At 39.8% G+C, this 19983-nt stretch overlaps 1 protein-coding gene across 23 annotated transcripts in view; it reads left to right on the top strand.

Moving 5' to 3' along the window:
* TENM2 (teneurin transmembrane protein 2) overlaps positions 1 to 19983 on the top strand; it is a 1348016-nt gene that overhangs the window by 718778 nt on the left and 609255 nt on the right. For 18 of the 23 annotated variants that reach the window (XM_064387797.1, XM_064387800.1, XM_064387808.1 and 15 more), the window contains one exon: positions 6013 to 6059. The gene's annotated coding sequence lies outside the window, so the exon portion shown is untranslated. Of the gene's footprint in view, positions 1 to 6012; positions 6060 to 15686; positions 16056 to 16182; positions 16204 to 16363; positions 16386 to 16491; positions 16974 to 19983 lie in introns of those variants that run through there. The other 5 variants (XM_064387801.1, XM_064387804.1, XM_064387803.1 and 2 more) reach the window with 5 other exon arrangements.

The raw sequence follows: 19983 nt of genomic DNA on the forward strand, positions 1-19983 counted from the left end.
TCTGTCACCATGCAGAGCCTTCCTCCCAATCTTTTTTTTTTTAAATCTTATGTAATTCATAACAACATCTGACAGGCTCCTGCTAGCATCAGATGATTTGAGAAGGATTTTTAAACAGGAAAGGGAGATTTGGGCAAGCATAGATTTGGACTGTGTGATTGCTGCCACCGAGGTGGACATTGCCAGCATTCTTCAGCTTCCCAGATGTATATTGGCTCATTAAATCACTTTTGTTTAAAACAGCCATCTCCTCCAGGCTGTTAGAGAATTGCATTCCCAGAATTTATTGTTTGTCTGTAGTGAACTCTTCTTTAATGTGTATTTAGGAGAAATGTCTTTACATCACATAATCTTTTTTTTCCTGCCCAGGGGAAATTTTAGGGTAAACAAAAATATTTTTGATTATCAATATATAAAGTTAAACTATTTCAATAAATTTGATCCCTGTAATATGTTCCTTAAAATATTCCTCATCTTCCCCATTAAAAACCCACAAAATAATAAAGCAAAGAGCAGATACCCCTCTTATAGATCTCCTTGTAACTGAAGAGAGGAGGTTTTATCTTGCTGCCTGGCTTAGAGCTGCTCTTTACTCCCTGTAAAGGTAATGAAGACTCAAAAATACAGCTGGATCTTTTAAATTAGGAGGCTCACTCTCTTCCTCACAGTACAGTTTGTGTTCCTGCAGACACTTGAGCCCTCTGGTGTGAGCACCTGTGGGGAGGCTGTTTGTGGATGCAGTGGCAGAGCCCAGCCCCAGTTGTGTGAAATACACTGAAAGCACAAAATTAATTCCACTAACTGGCATTTTTTCTGAATTCTTTACACACTCTTTCAACAGTGGTACAATATTTTCAACAGCAATAGGGAAAACAATGGCTGGGGAAGGTTTTTATCTCCACAGATGAGCATGAGAGCTTTAAGCATCTTGGAAAATTAATTGGAGGGGAGCTAACAGTTTGTGAACACTGCTCGTGCCTGCCATCACTTCTGAGAAGTTGTTTTGTTATTTATTTTAAGGTGACCATGCCTTTTTGGCAAACCTACTGCTTTCAGGTATTTTAATACATTTAGGGTGCAAAGTATGTGAAGTACAGAGATGTTTATAATGAGCAGCAAAAACCAGAGGTATTTTATTAGGCTGTGTAACTATTGCTTTATGATTACTTTTAATTGGTGAAGTAAAAAATTCCTGGTTTATTTCTTTAATATTTTAACCTACTAACTGCATGGCTTTTCATAAAACATCTCTTTTGGATGCAGCTAAAGCCTTTCTCAGTGGTTTTGTTCACAAACTTTTAAATTAATCTCCGGTATTAGTTCAGAGAATCAGAGAATAATCACATACTTAGGGTGGGAAGAGACCTTTAAAGGTCATCTAAGGCCAGCCCCCTGCCCTGAGCAGGGACATTTTCAGTAGACTGTGTAGTTAATATAAATTTCTAGCAGTTTACGTATGAGTCTCCAGTAACATGGTGCTAGTTTTTTGCAGCTTTTTGTGGGATTTTTCCAAAAATAATCTTTTTCAAGCACCTCCTAAACACCAGTTCACATAGAAGCAATTGTATTATTATAATACCTATTATATATCTTTTATACATATATATAACACCTGATATACCTGAGAGCAGTTGTCTCCAACAATCTGAGAAACAACTAATTGATTTAGTTATTTTTTTAAATTAAATGTACACTGTGAAGTCAGACCTAATGAGTTACTTCTTCAAATTATTTTCCTTTCTCAGACTGTTAGAATATTTATACAGAATTCTGTATATTTTCTTGCATCTAAATGAGACCATTCTTATTCATAACCTATTTAATATGAAAACCTATCCACTGAAATTGATTCTAATATAAAAAGGTGTACATGTGCACTGATATCCTTTCCTTGAGCAAAGCAGAAATTACCTTATTAATCATATTCAATTGTTATGGGTCTCCACTCTGAAAGAAGTTAGCCCACATAGAAAACTGGGATTCACAGCAACAAATGCCCCTATAGAGATTTTCCTGGTAGGGAAAAAACACAGTTGCCACACTCCAAAAAGATTTTGGTAGACCCAAGATGAATGGATTTGTGTATGGAAAAAATCCAAACTGATCTGAAACCTTTAAAAAGAAAACAAACCAAAAACCACACACAAACAACTATAACAACAACAACAACAAAAAATCCACCTTGAAGATGTTATTTTAGTCAAGATTAATCTCTTACTTTAGCCAGTTAATCTCTACAAATGCAGTAGAAATTCTATGGACAGAGGAATTACAAAGTTCAGGAGTCCTACCCCTAAAGCACTGGCATCTGGTTTTAGTCAAGTGTTGAATTTAATTTAAATTATTAATTTAATTTATAACTTTAATTTAAATTATTAATTTAATGAATTTATTTAGCCCTTTGAAAGTATCCTGTTTTTTTTCTTGTAGAAGTGCTCATTCTGAGGGAAGTAATGTATTAATTTGGAATCCATATGGACATTAGTCTGCTTATATTCTCTCAGCAGAAGAGAAATATTAGAAATAACCAAAAAACCATGAGGCCATGTCATCAACTCTCCCTCTTCTAAAGAATAAAATTAACAGAAAACAACAGGTACCTGGATATTTTGTTAATATTTATTAACCCAAAACACCCTGCAACTCTTTACTGAAGTAATGACTGAGAACAAATTTCTGGTTTAACAAATGGAAGAGGAATGTTTTAAGAAAAAAAACAAATAAAATTGCTATCCCTTTTGTTTTGTGGCTTTTTAAAAATAGAAATAGGTTTGGTGGCTTGTCAGTGTTCATCCCTCCTGAGTGGCTCCTCCTTGCCTGGCCAAATTGAGCCCTTGGGTAAGTGATAGGGATTCTTCCAAGTGAGGAGATTGCTCACTCATTTGGAGCTGCTCTGAGCTATGCTGACCTGTTTCCAGCTTCATGTGATGTTTAAGCTGGAGACTAAAACATCTTATTGGATGGTAACACAGACAAAAATAATCATAGGAAAAATCCTATTATCAGATAAATATTTTTAGTAATGAGAGAGCAGGATGTAGTCATGCAAGATGCTTAATCTCAAGGCCAACAACTCTTCAAATCACAATACAGTTGTAACATTTACCATTTCCAAACAATGAGCAATCAAACATTAGCTAATTAAATTCTTTCAGTGGTGAAAGAAAATATAAAAATACATGAAATTATCAAATAAAAAAACCAAGTGACTAATTTGTCAGCCTCAGCATCACTTTACAAATAGCAGCAGCCAAGTTATCCCTACACTGCATATCAATCAATTTTACTTTTTACAGCTGATAAGATATTCTCTAATTAAATTATGTTTTAATTGCCTTTGACTTTGAGTGCAAGGAAAATGACAATATGCTTTCCATGAAAGTACTCCCTACTCATTTCTGTATGCTGTGACTGTCATTATGCAGTTAACAGTTGTTCCACAGAGGTATCAAGACTCCACATTTTCTCCTGAAATAGGATCCTGAAATAATGTTATTTAGAAAGGGTTATTTTCTATATGCTAATATAATTCTTTTAATTGTTTGCAACACTGAGGTCTGCCCACTTATAGCCCATTGCCATTCTCAGAGTTTTTCAAACAGCATCTCCAGAGCCATTTGATCCTCTGTGTGACTGCATTTGCAATGAGAATGCCTGTCCCAGAAAACACAACCTCCTGGTTTTCACACTGACTTTCTTACTAATTACCTTTCAAAATATTTGGTTTTTATAAGGCTACCATGAAGTGCATAGATCGAAATAATGCTGCTGCTTTATGATATGATAATTAAGTTAATTATAGCACAAAAATGTGTGTCAGTAAGGACGTGCCAGAATTAGGGCCGGAGACCCAGCTGAGGCTCAGCACTGGTGTCCTGCACAGGGACACGAGGGCTGCACTGGCAAACAGGGCAGGCCAGGAGCTCAAGCACCCTTCTCGAAGTGTCTCTCCTGCATCTGCAAGGCAAATGGGGGGGAAAGAAGCAGCAAATCCCTTGATAGTTCCCACTCCTCAATTCTGAACACACAGAAGTGGTTTGGGTGAAGGCATTTTGGGTGATTCAAACCAGACTTCATCTTAATTCAGCTGAGAAGGAAAGGAAGGTAAGCAAACTGTAAACAAACACTGCTGCAAGATATGAAAGCAAAACCAGAAGAACAATAAAGAAGAGACAACTTCTTTCTCTGGGCTTTGAGATAAGCAGAAGGAAGGAAAATTTGAAGTGCAGCCATACTGCATTTACTTTGCTCTCTCACCCAAAAATTAATTTCTACATCAGTTACAAAGAAAACATCACCTCAAGGTGGTACAGGAAGGCTTTGGTCACACTGTGACACAGTTACTCAACATTTCACATTCACTTGTTGCCATATAGACCTGATAGATGCTCCTTAAATGCTTGATTTACAAATAAAGTCAGAAGTTGTATTTTCCAGCCATTCCTCCAGTGAGCAGATAATGATATAGCCAGTGCTGGGATATTTGATGTAAGTAGTGGACATTTCAGTCACTGCATGAGTCCTTAATCTCCCTAGGATCCACAGGAAGAAAATTATTTGATATGAGAGCGTTTGATATTACAAGTTGTATTTAACATTTCAAGGCTCATTTGAATCAGCTCAGCTCACTGAACTGCTAAAGCATACAGGACAACACATCCTGTCCTGAGGAGAAACCTATAGATGTGTTTAGTAGCCTGAAGGTATATTACAAAAAAATGAGTTGCTGAAGATGAGGCCCAAAATTGCATTGGTGCTGCTCATTTCAGATGTGATCTGACAGCCAGGCCTGGTGCATTACAGCACAGAAGGGGGGGATGGTTCAGCAGCAGAAAATGCTGCTGAGGTCTCTGGGTGCACGGGGAACTTCTCATGACAGAAGTTCTGTTATGACCCACAAATACCTGTAGAGCACAAGTTAGTGAAATTTCATATTGATGCAAAAATACTGTGTCATAACACTATATCCTGAGTTCTCTTCCCCTGCTGTAATCCATTAGGATGCTAGAAAACTTGAGATTTTAGTAGTGATGTGCAGGTAGTAACATCTGCTTCCTGTGCCTTGGCAAAGGACTAATGGCTGTTGCAAAACATTTCCTGTAAGCATTCAGCCAGGTTTCTGCCCACAGCAAATGCATGAATAAGGATGTTTAGTTCTACCCATGTTAACACAGTGTTCTGTAACCTCAGTGTAAAATAGAAACAATAATTTCAGGCGTTATGTATTTTGTGGTACACTGAGGATGGAATACTAAACAGAAGGTTTTATGCCATTAGAAAAGTGTGTATTTCTACTTCTCAAAGAGCTTGGCTTCTAAGCACAGCACTGAGGCTTTCTGAGTGCTTTCTACAGGTCTCTAACAAAGTGTGTGCTGATAAAGGAGAGACTGTCCTGAGGCTTTTCTTGGTGGCCCATTCTCAGTGACCCAGGGATAGATTTTGTCAGGGGGTCATTTCTGTTAGCAGGCCTGAAGGGTTAAACTTGCATTTATTTTCTAAGACCAGACAGCTTTGGACAAGACACTTATTTCTGCTGGTGGTATGAAGTGATGGCAAAGAAAATATGGGAAGCCATGGGTACCTTTTCTTCTCATGGTGTTTCTTAGCGAGACCCATGAGTGGTCTAAGAATCAAAATGTCACAAAATTCTGGGGGGAAAAAAGAGACATTTTTACAGGAAGTCAGACTGTCTGATGTATCAGCTTGTCTTTGTAGAACAAATAATTCTACACAAGAGTAGAAGCACAAAAGGATATGGTGATACATCACACAGTTCCTGCAGGAGTTCTGCTCTAAGTTCTGAGAAGTCAGTAAAATTTTCTCTGTTAATTCCAATCAATTGTGGGTCATGTCCTAGATTTATAATAATTACATTTAAAGTGTTATGATTAAAAACAAGCCCTAGGTTTTATAAATACAGTAGGAATTAACACATACCTTACGAGATCTTCCACAAATGAAGTCAATATGCATGGGTTTAGTATTTTTCATATGTGTTTTTCTTCTTTTTAGGCAATAATCAGAATCCAGAGGAAAAGGTTGCAATCTACAGGAAGCTGGTAGGTCAAATTTTAAAATTATATAAATGCCAGTACAATTAGAGAGAAAAAAATGTAAGCGGTAAGGTAATGAAACTTGCATTTAGTGGATATTCAGAGAATATGCAAAATCATTTAAATTTACATACTGAGGGGGTGAAAATGTGGTTTAGCAGAGGCAATTAACATGAGAAAGTAAGACAGATGCTGTGCAAATAATTCATAATGAATAATTTCTTTGCTCCATTATGTGTTTGCAAGTTTTCCAAACAAACTAGTTTTTCTGATGTATATGTTCAAACTGTTTGCTGAATAATATCTATGCATAATTTTTTATGTAATTCATTCATAAGTAGAGCTTTTTGAATATTCAAGCTCTTTTTGAATGGGTATGTAGGTTGTGCAACACATTTCTCTTTTCCAATTGGAGAAACATGACTTATAGGTTCTGCTATGAATAATCACAATATTTAACAATATTTGCTTCATTATTTTACCAAACATTCCTGCTAGTAAACTCATTTGTTAAGATAATCATGGAAAAAGAGATGCAAACAAAAGCAAATAAATTAGCCTGGCATCCTCTCTTTTCTTTCTCACTTGAGAAAAATAATTTGTGCTGTCCATAATTCTGTTTGTCTTTCATTAAAATATATGAGGAAGCTGAAAATGCAAAATCATAGTCTTCAACAGACTTGGATTTGCTATGGCTGTGGAGTCACAACGCACAGAGTGCCAGCCCAGCCCTCCAGAGCTGCCTTTGGCCCCCTCCCAGAGGGGCAGCCCCTGGGATGGCTGAATCTGATTCCCTTCCATGGAATCCACCTCCCTTCCATGGAATCCATGTCCTTTTCTTGGAATCCTCATCTCTTCCATGGAATCCATGTCCCTTCCATGGAAGCTTTGTCCCTTCATTGGAATCCTCGTCCCTTCCATGGAATCCTTGTCCCTTCCATGGAATCCTTGTCCCTTCCATGGAATCCTTGTCCGTTCCAGGGAATCCGTATCCCTTCCAGGGAATCCTCATCTCTTCCACGGATTCCTCTTCCCTTCCATGGAATCCATGCCCCTTCCATGGAATTCTTGTCCCTTCCTTGGACTCCTCATCCCTTTTAGGGAACCCTTGTCCCTTCCATGGAATTTTCATCCCTTCCTTGGAATCCTTGTCCCTTCCATGGAATCCTTGTCCCTTCCATGGAATCCTTGTCCCTTCCATGGAATTCTCATCCCGTCCTTGGAATCCTTGTCCCTTCCATGGAACCCTTATCCCTTCCATGGAATTCTTGTCCCTTCCATGGAATCCTCCTCCCTTCCAGGGAATCCACTTCCCTTCAGCAGCCAAACGGGGTGTTTGGAGCTCCTGCTCCATGACATGAAGGGAACGCTCCCATGCAGGAAGCTAATGAAGATAAATACACTGTTTGTTGGCATTCAAGGTGATTAATTGCCAGAGGCAAGCTTAATTATGCCAGGAGTAACAATCGGCGTCAGGGACAGACACCGAGTTTTGTGTGGGGCCCATTGTTAGACATGTGTTGGAGTTTGAATTTGAACATGAATGAATAGTATGGAGTGTGTCTTCTTACATAGCTGCCACATATTCTTAATTATATTTAGAATCATATTTATTTGGAACTCTGGAAAAGTCAGTTTTTCTCTAATTGAAGCAAGTTGTCAGACCTGAGAGACTGCAGCATTCTCAGGATAAATTGTGTATGATGAACTCAAGGATGAGTGAATTCCAGTTCCAGAATCTTACTAGCAATGTAAAGACTGCATTTGATTTTCTGTATTTAATTTTTTGTACAAGTTTTTACACTGAATATATTATAGTTCAGAGTTTCTATATCAGTTTACTATTTTAATAGTGATAATTAGGAAAAAAAGTAATATTGGTATTAGTAAAATATGTTTCAGGTTCCTCAGGAGACAGTGAGAGAATTTTAGGTATCTAAAATTTTCGAGCCATGTACAGTACATGCTCTTATTGAGCATCTGACAGTCTTAGCTTACACCTTCTTTTTTTCTTGAAATCAGAAATTAGCCTGGGAATAGCTAATAGTATACAAGACAAGAATAGTACAAAGAATCCCCTTCACCTTTTTAACACTAATAGGACAGAAGAATGCAGAGAATATATAAATACAGTTTCACAAATGTCAGTTCTTCAAAAGTGTATCAGTGTGAAAATGTGCCATTTTACACTGAATAATGTGAGAGCACTGATACAAGTATTTGAAATAACTGAAGTATACTTACATGCCTTTGGAAGGGAATAGGAAGAATAAAATAACTTGCTTAGCAAGTACTGATGCTAACCAGCATTTACAAATTCCTTTGGAGGCAAAGAAATAATTGCTTTAATGAGTACAGAAAATGAAACTGTTTGAAAATACTGAAAAATTACAGTGAAGTGACATTAAACCTACAAGGAAACTGTGGCTCACTAAGTTGGCAGATTTTATATGGCAAACATGACATTTTTTAAAATGAGATATATATGTATTAAAATAAGAAACCAACAGAAGAGAAAACACACATTAAACCAATCTTGTTGAGTAAATATTCTCCTTATCCCTTGGATTAGTTGCATTATCTTCCCTTTTTCAGCATTTTAAATTTCAATTTTATAAAACATCCAGACATAATAAATTCCTCAATTCAGTTCTGGTTTATTCTTTCCTATTTATCTACAGTTTAAAAACCATATTTCACCATTTAATGATTTCATTAGTGATTATTGGTATTTTTGTAACCTTAAAACAGATATTGTAGATTATACATCCCTGAAAACATACTTCCTGCTCAAACTTCCCATTCTTCTATGGCTGCCCTAATTTCTTTTTGCATTGCAGGAGTTCATACTGGTAGAAGTGATAAATGGACGTGTTTCTTTGCATTATACATATTTACAGCAAGTAAACTGTGTCTACCATATCACTTTATAAATCTATTGCCCAGTGCTGCTATAGCCAATGCATTAAATATTGGGCTTCTCAGGGACTGCTCAGTGCAGTTTAACACAACAGATAATGAAAGGAGATCAGGCATGAAAAGTTCCTCTTTATCTTGCACCTTTCCTCACACAAAGTAGCTGATAACAGCTAAGTTCATCATCCCTCTTTCACAGAGAATTCAGGAAATCAGGCACTTAAACCACGACCTTCACAGAGAGAGGACTGTGTCATCCTCTTTAGTCAGTAGCAAAAAAAGGGCTCTGATCCTGAATGGAGTTGTTGGATTTTGTCAGAAGATAAATTAAGCAGCTGAATACTTTTGTGTGCTTGTATGGAAGTTCTTTTCAAGGAAATACTTTGCATTAAAAGAGGGCACAAGAAGGCACAGAATATAAAAATTAGCAATGAAAGATGGGGCCAAATTAAGGTTGAACAGAGCAAAAGTAAAATTAACTAACAGCTTCCTTAAAGCCCTGTCCCTAATATTTAATTATTTTATTAAAAATACTGTGCAATGCCAAAGAATTCATACTACCTCTTGGAAAAAAATGTTATCCCAATTCTGAACATTTATGTTTATTATTATCTAGTATTTTTCATTCTCTTGATAGTTCTTGTGTACTAAGAAAATGAAAAAATATTGTTCTCACTTAATGGTAAGTGAGCCTATGAAAGCTAAAATATTCACTGATCTGTGAAAGTATTTTTAGACAACAAATTCCACTTTCCCCACCCTCTAATTCCTCCCTCAGTCTCCAGAGTGGTCTTATTTAAAAGGAACAAATTCTGTTGGTGAAGTTTGCATTGGCAGTTCATATAGAGGTAGACATGTATCACTCAGAAGGCAAATTGTCACAATCTGCACGTCCTGTTTATGTATTGGACACTTCTAGTTTTGCCTTGGTTTTGGTTTTTTTGTTTCATTCTGTTTCTTTGGGGTTTTTTTTGTGTGTGTGTTTTTTTTTTTTTTTTGTGGGGGGGGTGTTTGGTTTTTTTTGTTTGTTTGGTGTTCAGAGGTTTTTTTCTCATCACTGTGTCCCCAATAATTCCTTGCATTTTCACATGCACCTTCCAGTTCACAAGGCTCACTGCTGAAGCAGACTGCAAACTTAACATTGCTTTTGAGGCTGGCTTCAAATCTTGGACTCACTGAAGTAATTTCAATCTTATGTAAAATAGCTACTTCATCCTTTACACTTTCCTACTTGCCTTTTTGTACTTCTCTGTATAATGTTCCAGATATTTTATTCTACCACTTCTTGTGGTAAACCAATTTAAGGACCTTTCACTTAGACGAGGTACTAGAACTGTCTGTGTGTGGTGCCATTTACCTAAAATCAGCCTCATTCCATCTTGTGCAGTGTGTGTCTGTGGGGTACCTCATCCACACCAACACCACTTCAGGCAGAGCTGAGCTAAAACCACTCCTGACATCAGAAATAAATGTTGAATTTATCCTCAGCTCGCTTTGTCAGTGAACTCATTGTTCCTATCCAGAACACCCCCTGACCTCCATGGTTTTTATCATAATCACCTGGTGGTATTTTCTCCCACTCTCAAAAACCATATACAGATAAGTACACAAAGCAAATAGTTTTTCTTAATGTAATGGCTACAACCTCTCAGTAATTGCAGCAGGAATGCAAGTGAAACTGTTCATCCTCTGTGGTGTCAGAGTCATTAAAATGGCTGAGAGAATTAACATTGCAATTACACTCAGACAGGAGCTTGCCAAACCAAACTGAGGAACAGTGACCAACTGTATCTTCCACTAATGTTACAAGAGCAATGACAATACTCGGATTTCAGTATTTGGGAACTGGCATCTAAAAAGTCATTGGAAACCAGTATGACTCCAGTACCAGTAACTGGGTGGGCCAGAAGAAGGTAAGAGACTTGGGTCCTGCCTCACAGAGTAAGAAAGGCCCTGCTATTTGTGTCTTTAGTTTAACAATTGTATGAGTGATTTAGGATTATCACATAAACATTCTTAGCACAGTGACTACTCTGGAAGCAGGGCATCCTACTGACTCTTTAACAGTAACACCCAGTTTTAACACCCACAATGTGTTTTTTCCTGAGCGCTGAACAATTTAAACACAAAAATTATTCTCAGTGACTGGTGAATTCTCCTCTTGGTCAGCCAGATGAGTGAAGAGAAATATTTTTTTTCCAGCTGGCACTAATCCACTTTACACTTTGTTGACAGACATATTCTTCCAAATTTCTTTCAACTATTTGTGGTCAGCTATAAGGAAAAAAGAGGTCAGGTGTGTCAGTTCAGAATTTGTTGTGTACAGAACACAAACCATGGCATACAGGTGGTGGTCTGGTGAGTATTGCATCCACAAGGGATGGCTGTGCATACTGAACGTGCTCATTTGCAGACAGCAATTCCTCAAAGTACAACAGCATTCCATGCCTATAAAAGGATTCACATTTTCTTAACTTTCCACTGAGCAGAGGGAAAGACTTTCTATCTTTTTTTTCCCCATCTTCTTCTTCCAAAACTTCAACTTTGTTGATGGCTTTGCATTGTTGAGAGCTGTTCAAGCACATAGCAAGTGGCGTTCTACGTGCTCAGTGCTTCCATTTGAGCCACTTCAAAGACAGGCTATCATTCTTACAATGATAAGAATAAGGCTGCCTATAAAAGGGAAGGGAAAAAAAGGCTAAAGAGAGTGGAAACTACCTGAAAATACTAGCACAATTTCAACACCTTTCTTTTCTTTTTGTCTGATGAATTACACACAGCTTCTGGCAATATTTAGGGGGTGACACAAACTCCCCTTCTGCAATGTCAAACATACACCACACTTACTCAATTACAAAAGAAAATTCCAGTGTGTTAAAATTCTGTATCATGCCACTCCTTCTCTGCTAGGTGCTCACTACATGATACAGAGCTACTTCTCCCCTACCATGGTGTGGTTACTTTCTTGGAACAGAGAGATAATCACATGGGTATTTTTAAATTATAATTACTTTTTCCATTATTTATTACTATACAATTGCAGACATAGGATTAAGAATAAAAACTGGACATTTAAATCAGGTGCAGTTGCATGACTGACTAATGATATTGAAGTATATATAATAAAGGTAGGAAATGGTACCAATTAATTAAAATAATCCTCTTTTCAACATATTAAAACATTTGAGAAGTATTGTTCAGGAAGATAAGCTCTCTCTTTATTCTGAAGAGTCCATGTTGTTACAATGGATCATTGCATTTCACAATTTCCAGCTTACAGGGTTGGAAAAAATTATGGTTATCAGCTGCAGTGACCTCTTATCATCTGGCAGTGTGATGCCAGTCAGAACTTCCCTCAGGTAACCACTCCTTCAATCCTATAACTTACATTTGAGATGCAATATAACTGTCAGAAAGATCCTATTTTGAATCTAAGCAAGACCAGAATGCACAATACATAGGTAAAATGTTCCTATTACTAACAAGCTGCACTCCTAAAATTTCACCTTCATTGCACAACGTATTTATATAGCATCAGCTTCCAGAAATCCTTTTATCATGCCTGTTTTGATCAAGCTATAGCAGTGTGTGTGGTGGAGAACCTACATACTAATAGAGAAATAATGATGTATAGGGACACACTCAAAAATCAGCTGTTCCAGGTTAGAAAATTCAAACGTGCTTAAAAGGCAAGGGGACAGGCATCCAGCAGTTACCACCAGTAAACTGCTAATCTTTCTTGTTGCCTCCTTTCTTCTTTCCTTTCAAATCACACTGAAGGTCAATTTTTCAAAGAAGTGTGAAAAGAGAGAGCCATGCCCCTTCTGAAAGTGGACAAGATGCTCTCCTGTCAGCAGGCTCTGTAAGTGACAAGGTGATTCTGAGAGAGCCCCTGAAGGCATTGAGGGCTGGAGCTGGTAACATGTGCAGGCTCTAGGCTGTGCCTTTTCAGCTCAGCCATGGAGCACTGGCTGATGCAGCAACAGCAACGGGGCAGAGACACAGCTGCAGTCTCATTCCTCAAGCACCTGAAGAAAAAAGGAAAAGAAAAAAAGCTGAAGAAACACACTTATATTCGCTTCAGATTTGCTGCCTGGAACTTGTTTTGAAGGTTTCCTCCAAAGAACTAAACAGAGCTAATGTATTTAAAATCTGCTAAAGGAGAAGCAGCCTATGGTCACCATTTACTGACTAATCCGGTAGTTAGAGACCTAACCCAAGAAATTAGGTGTTTGGGTTACTCTCTGCAGGCTCATGAATATTCACTGCCACTCCCAGGAGAATACCCTTACCTGCAGATAAAAGGGATAGGAACAAACCTGTCTTCCACTGAAGCTGTACCACCACATCTAAAGGAATCCAAGATCAATTTAAACAGAGAACAAGAGGAAGAGAAAGCATGGCTCCCTATTTTCTGTTAGGACACTCACTTTAGAGATAAGACACAGTCATTCTTCTAAAACTTACATTAATTGTCTCTTGGATATTCTGGATTTATAGAGTTAACATTAATCCTGAATGTGGACACAAAGCCAGTATTCCCACATTGGTCTTATGATACTGCCTCAACATGTAACTTCTGTTTTTGTTTTTTTTTATACTCTCTGCCACTCCCAACTGTCATCTTCACTAACCCAGAACACTGAGAGCATGTACTCAGTTATTCACCAGGACAAACTAATGCTGCTTATAGTAAACTGACTTCCAGAAAACAATCCCCAAGCCTGAAATGTCACCCTTGTTCTTTTTCACTAGATGCCTGACCTTGACTTCACCAGCTCTGTTGAACAAATGAGGCCACCTTACCAAGGCAACTGGGTTGGTCTGTGCCATTAACCCATATCCATCATAATTGACCAGCAACAAACCCTTGCTGCATGGCATTTAATAAGCCATTTGCTTGTTCTCTCTCAAATCACTGGTCTGTTTAAGTAGCTTTGTAATACTCTGTATGCCGCTCCAATGAGGTGAAGATTTCCAGGTATCTTTAGATTGTATGAGCTGAATGAATTCTGAATTTTGTTAATTTGCCTAATCATCATAAGCATCAAGTCAAATGTTTTATGGACTGCTATTGCAGACTTTCCATTACCTTTTTCACTGACACTTGCATCCATCATAATGTAGTTTGACAAACTTTACTTCCAAGCTCAGTGTAATTCTCTCTTTCTTTCCTGATAGGGACACTCATTATTTAACTGCAACAGTCTTTTTAAGACTTCTCTAGCATTCATTTTTTCAATCTAGTTTATTTTCAAGCAGAAATGTTATTTCCAGTAAAATGACTGCCACAGCATATCTGTACACACGTTTCTCTGCAGAATCAACACATCACTACACATACATTAAAATCTTGACCACAGCTTGAGAGACAAGGACATATCTTGAAATCTGTGAAATGCCGTGGAAAGAGATGAGGCCAGGGAGAAGTTGTAGTTCTGTGGATCTTCTTCTCTCCTGTGAATAGATGCAGTCCTCAAGCGACAGCATTGCATGTAATTTACCAAGCTCTACCAGTATGCTCAACTCTCCCCTTTTCTCAATTAACCTTGAAAAGCTGAGAGATGCTTCCCTGCTGGTTTCTGGATTGCCCCTTAAAACTCTTGCTCTTTGTTGACAGTTACAGAACTACAGTTGCAGTTGGAAAATTAACTCTGCTGTAGTTTCTCTTTAATCAGAAATTCACAATGCACTTTCTCCAACTACAGCAAATCCAGTGTTCTCCAGTTTGCTGCATTTCTCTACAGGGATTTTCTATGGTATGGACTACTCATGAAGTCGATCTGTGGCACTGCTAGCCCTGCTGCTGTGCACTGCCCATGTCCCAGGCTCCTTTTCCCTGCTCTTTCTGATTCCTGGTTAATTTCAGTTGCTACTTTCCCCCTTGGCCTTGCCAAAAACATGTACAAAGTTTTACAGGTTGCCATCAGCTTGTGCCTTGTACTTTGTCACTCTCTTGTTTCCCGAGTGTTTCCTTTGCTTTAACACTTCTGTTTTGGTGGTCTGACAGATGTGTAGCAATGTGGAGGGAGAAATTAAAGGTTAAATAATAGTCAACGTTTAATTATTTCAGAGAAAAGATAACTACTCTGCGCACAATTTGGAAGTAATGTTATATAGAACACGATGATTGAGGCTAAAGCAATTCTGTTCTGCAGAAGTGACAACAGTTGTTGGAACGGTTCTAACTCGTGGCAAGAAGATGGAAGCGATGTTTTAACAGTTCTTTTTTTTTTTTTCCCCCTCTTGCCCAGATTTTGTTGGTGCCTCCGCGCGCTCCTCGGGCTGCGCAGCGGCGGCATCGGGAAGGAACCCCTCACTCCCCTCCCGATCCGCATCCCCTCCTGACCCGCACGGCCCCGACGGGGCGAGCATCCCGCCGCCGGAGACCCGGGGCATCCCCGCCTCCCGCGCCTCTGCGGCAGCGCCCGGCCGGGGCAGCCGCCCGCCGTGCGCAGGGACGCTCAAGGGAGCAAGGGAGCAAGGACACATGTGCTGCTGGCGGCGGCGCCGCCGCTCCCGGCCCCGCGCCCGGCCCCGCTCCGCCGCTCTCCCGCCGCCGCGCGCGCCCGCCAGCGCGCGCCCGCGCGCCGAGCGCGGCGATTGGCTGCGGCGCGCGCGGCACCCGCGGCGAGGGGTGCGCGCGCGTCGGGAGCGCGCGCGCGCGCTCTCCCCCTGCCCGCCCGCCCGGCGCGCGCGCTCCCTCCCCGCGCCCGGCGCGCGCTCCCGCCGCGGCTCCCGCGCTCCCCGGGGGCGGCGCGAGGCTGCGGCTGCTGCTGCCCGGAGCGGCTGCCCGGAGCCTCCCCGAGCTGCCCGGAGCCTCCCGGAGCCTCCCCGAGCTGCCCGGAGCCTCCCCGAGCTTCTGCTGCCGCCCGGAGCTTCCCCGAGCTTCTGCTGCTGCCGCTGCCGCCCGGCGCTCCGCTCGTGTCAGCAGGGACGGGACGCGCGGCGAGAGCAGAGCGAAGGCGGGGAAGGGCAGGGAAGGAAGGGGTGTCCCCTCCTCACTGAAGGAATCCGCACCGGTGCGAAGTTATCGCCCAGAGACGGTGAGAGGCGCTCGGGCTGCTCAACCTGCCGCCGCTGCTGGTAAATGCTCTTCACTTCTCACTTGCCGACATGCCCGGGGCTCTCCTCCCCGCTCCGCGCTCGGCAGAGCCGCAGCGCTCGGGGCTCCGTGGCGCCGGCATCCCCCGCTGAAATTGCGCTGGTGGAGTTGACAAGTTGGGATGTGCGTGTGAGTGTGTGTGTGTGTGTCTGTGTGTCTGTGTGTCAGTGTCAGCCCGCGGGCTGTGCCGAGCCGCGGAATTCAGCACTTGGAGAGGTCATCAGTTGCACGAGTTCCAGGCAAGGAGGATTCTCTGTGCCTCCGCAATAACTGCCGCCTTTCTGCCCATTAATCCTCATCCTTAACCGCTGGTATTTCTTATATTTTCACCGTGTTTTAATGTTGTCTTTGCTTTTTTTAAGCTGCTGGGGTTTAATTTGTTTATTTACTTTCTTTTCCCCTTTTCTTCCGAGATTGTAGTACAATGTTATTGTTTATTTCTTCAGTGTTTGCCAACAGTGTGGGAAGGTATCGCTGATTCAGAAACTATTGTCCACAGTGCGTCTCGGCTAGGAGCAGGCAGCGATAGGAGAAGGCAGGCATTTGTATTCCGAAAGGGAATTTAAAAAAAAAAAAAAAAGCTGCTTTGCATCACTGCCGCAGATTTGCGGGGAGCACTGAGGGACGGTGGTATTTTGTTGTTTGCGAAGATAATAAACACCGAAGCGCTTCGGTGTTTCACGCACAGCCCTGCGATTGAGCTGTTTGGGAATTGCTGTGGATAATAAATTGCTGGCTGTGGAGGCAGGGATTGCTGGCATGTATCACATCCAGCGCTCAGACAATGTACCAGCGTGTGCTGACACCGGAGCGCGTCCCTGCTACACCTGCCGTGGAGTGGCACTTTGACAAGAGCCTGGTTTGTCTCCTGCATACACCCAGACTGAAATTTAAATAAGGTGCGAATTGAGCTCTTAACTCTCTGTCTTTGAACCAGACTCCTTTTTCAACACTTCTCGTCAGGATTCTTGTGTAAACATCTATTTGTAGCGATTTCGGGAGATTTAATAGTACTGTGTCTTAATATGTGCTTTTATGCCTTTTTTATTACTTCATGCTTAAGTGTTCTGTCCTTCTAAAAGGCTCAGAATGAAATGGCAAATACAGTCTGTGTGTGTATGTATGTGTGTGCATAAATATTTAAATATTTGTATATAATGTTTGGCTTGTACTTGTTTAAATTTACAGAATCTTGTATTATGTGGAGGAAACAGGTATTATAACAGAATTAAAATACAGAAACACAGAATTAAAGGAGACTTTGTTTGTAAGGTTTAGTTGTGTAGTTAGAAGATTATGTAAGATCAAAGACATTCAAAATGCATGTGTCCTAGAGAAGTAAAGTGTAGAAGTAGCAGCATTCTAGCAATTTAAGAAAATAAAGCTTTGCTGTAACAATATAGAATGCAAGCTGTCAATAAGTCTCTGTAGCCATCCAACATCCTCACAGGGCACTTTATGGAATGCTGCTTAAAATCTGCTGTAATTAAACCACAGTCTCTGTTAAGGGCAGAGCTGATGAAAGAGTAGCATCACCTGTTAGTGTGGTTACTTGAGGTAAGTGTAATAGTTTACAGTGGTTGTACAGACTCAGAAGTTTTTCTTCAAACTTCGGAGGAATTGGGAAGGGTGGTTCTTTTTTAAAGACATTTGTATTTGTCATTCAGCTGGTACAGAACCACTGTACAGAATAACAACTGGTCTTTTCTAAGGAGCTTATTTGTATAAGTGCTAGGTAAAGTCAGTTTTTACAAGGGGATGACAACCTAATGATAAGGGACATTTCTTGCTTTGTCAAGATTTAAAATATATACAAACAATGTATTTGAGCATCATTTTCCTGTGCCTTAGCAAAACAGTGACCAGATTGATGATTAATTTGGTTTGGCCCATATGTTGAGGTTCCTAGTTGCTGAGTAATAAATAAAAACTAGTCTTACATTACACCCATATAGATTGTGTGGTATTCAAAAAGCCAACTGTGAGGACTGAGCATTAATTCATTTTAAGAGGAAAACTTTTCTAGCTGTGGTTTTTTAGTGTCCTGGCAATGCCTGAGAACTCAAAGTAATTTTTAATCCAATTATTAACACGTTTAAAGCATGTTTTTGAAATAAAAAGTTTTGGTCCAGATAATATTTGAATTTTTATTCTGCTTTTAAAATAAACATTTCTATTAAGACAGTGCTCACAGGAAACAATAACATTTTAGTCCTCTACATGCTTATTTTTTATAGGGATAATTAAAATAATGGTCTTTCTGTGTCATTAGATTTTAACTGCTTGTGTAGCATGGGGAGAATTAACACGTGAGCATCACTAGTAATGTTTTCCTGTAATTAAACTGAACTGTATTTTCATGTGTAATATTTCACAGTAAAAGTAAAAGCTGCAGGAAAGAATTAAGGAGATGCTTTCTCTTATTAGGTCACAGAGATTACCAGAGGTTATTCATTTGAGGGGGCTAATAGTTGCATTTCTTTGCCTTTTTAAAGAACAGTTTAATTTCTTATATATATATATATATATATATATATACACACACATCATCTTTTCATACATAGACATGGTTTTGGCATTTTCCTGTCAAATACTGACATTTTTGTTTCTGCAGTCAAAGTAAATTTCCTGTGAACAGCTTTACTGTTAGAGTAAGTCATGGTGTTAGCTGTATTAGTGATTGTGGGCTTAAAATTATTTAGAACAACCTAGAAAAGGGAAAATGTTGAGTTCAATCAGGTCCAATGTCTAGACTTTCTTGTCTGAGAGGTCAAACTAAACTGAAGGTCAAATTAGATGAAGATAAAGCTCTGGCCACTATTAGAGTACTCAAGTCAATATACCAATGTTTGAAAACCTGTTTTGTGTTTGTTTGCATTTTACTGTGAATTTAATCCCTCAGTCCTTAATGTTTTTGGCAAAAGATGCCCACAGGAGTCCATGCTTTAAGATAAGACCAAAAAATTATTGGGCTGATGCTTTAAACAATAATATTATTTTATATAAATGGATAGTTCTAAAAAGTTTGCCCTTCCTTGCCCTGGATCTGTAATAGAAAATACAACCTTACAATATAAATTAAATTCATTTCTACTAAACTAATTAAGATAAGAGATGTTTTAGTCCTTACTTGCTCTTTCAGGAGGTTAATATTTAATGGAAATGGCAAGTTTTTTCCCATGCCTTTTTTTTTTAAACTATGCTTTACTTACAATTTCACAAGATCCTTATCAGGAAGAGCAGTTTTATATAATACTCACTGTGCTACAACAGAGAAGAAGGTTTTGCTGATACTCAGTACAAGTAGAGCTGGTCCCCACTTTGTGACCGGAGGTGTCACATCCCAGAGCCTTCATGCCAACTGATGGTGACTCATCTTTCTAATTTCTTCCTGCACAAAGCAGCTCCTGCACAGAGTGCTCTTAGTGAAGTACGAAGTGACTCTGGCTGTGTCACCCTGCTCCAGCCACAGGCGGGTCCAGCTCTGTATCCTGCCTGTGTCTGCAGCCTCGAGGAGCCCCAGCCTCTCCTGCTGCTCGGAGAGTGGAGCGTGTTCCCTGCAGCACAGCCTCTCCTAATCCACCCGGGATTGAAAAGAGACTCTGGGCCATTCTCTGTTAGCTCAATTTTGTCTCACAATTATTGGTCTGCAGTGGGATCCCATAATGCTGGGAAGTTCAAATACATTGTTTTAAATCCACCTTGCCGACTAACTCAATATCATCAGACTTTTCAGATAAGCAGGAAGTGTGCTAAGCTAGATATTATTCATTTTTTATTATTTTTAAATAGGTGCTTTTTAGTTGAATTGATTGACATTCAGTGCCAAATAGTAATAAATTGTCTACTTTCATCTTTATTGCTGAGCATTAATAACCCAGTAGTCATCCAAACAGGGATGTAATTATA

Source organism: Passer domesticus, chromosome 13, assembly GCF_036417665.1.
Source record: "Passer domesticus isolate bPasDom1 chromosome 13, bPasDom1.hap1, whole genome shotgun sequence".
NCBI classification, from domain to species: domain Eukaryota; kingdom Metazoa; phylum Chordata; class Aves; order Passeriformes; family Passeridae; genus Passer; species Passer domesticus.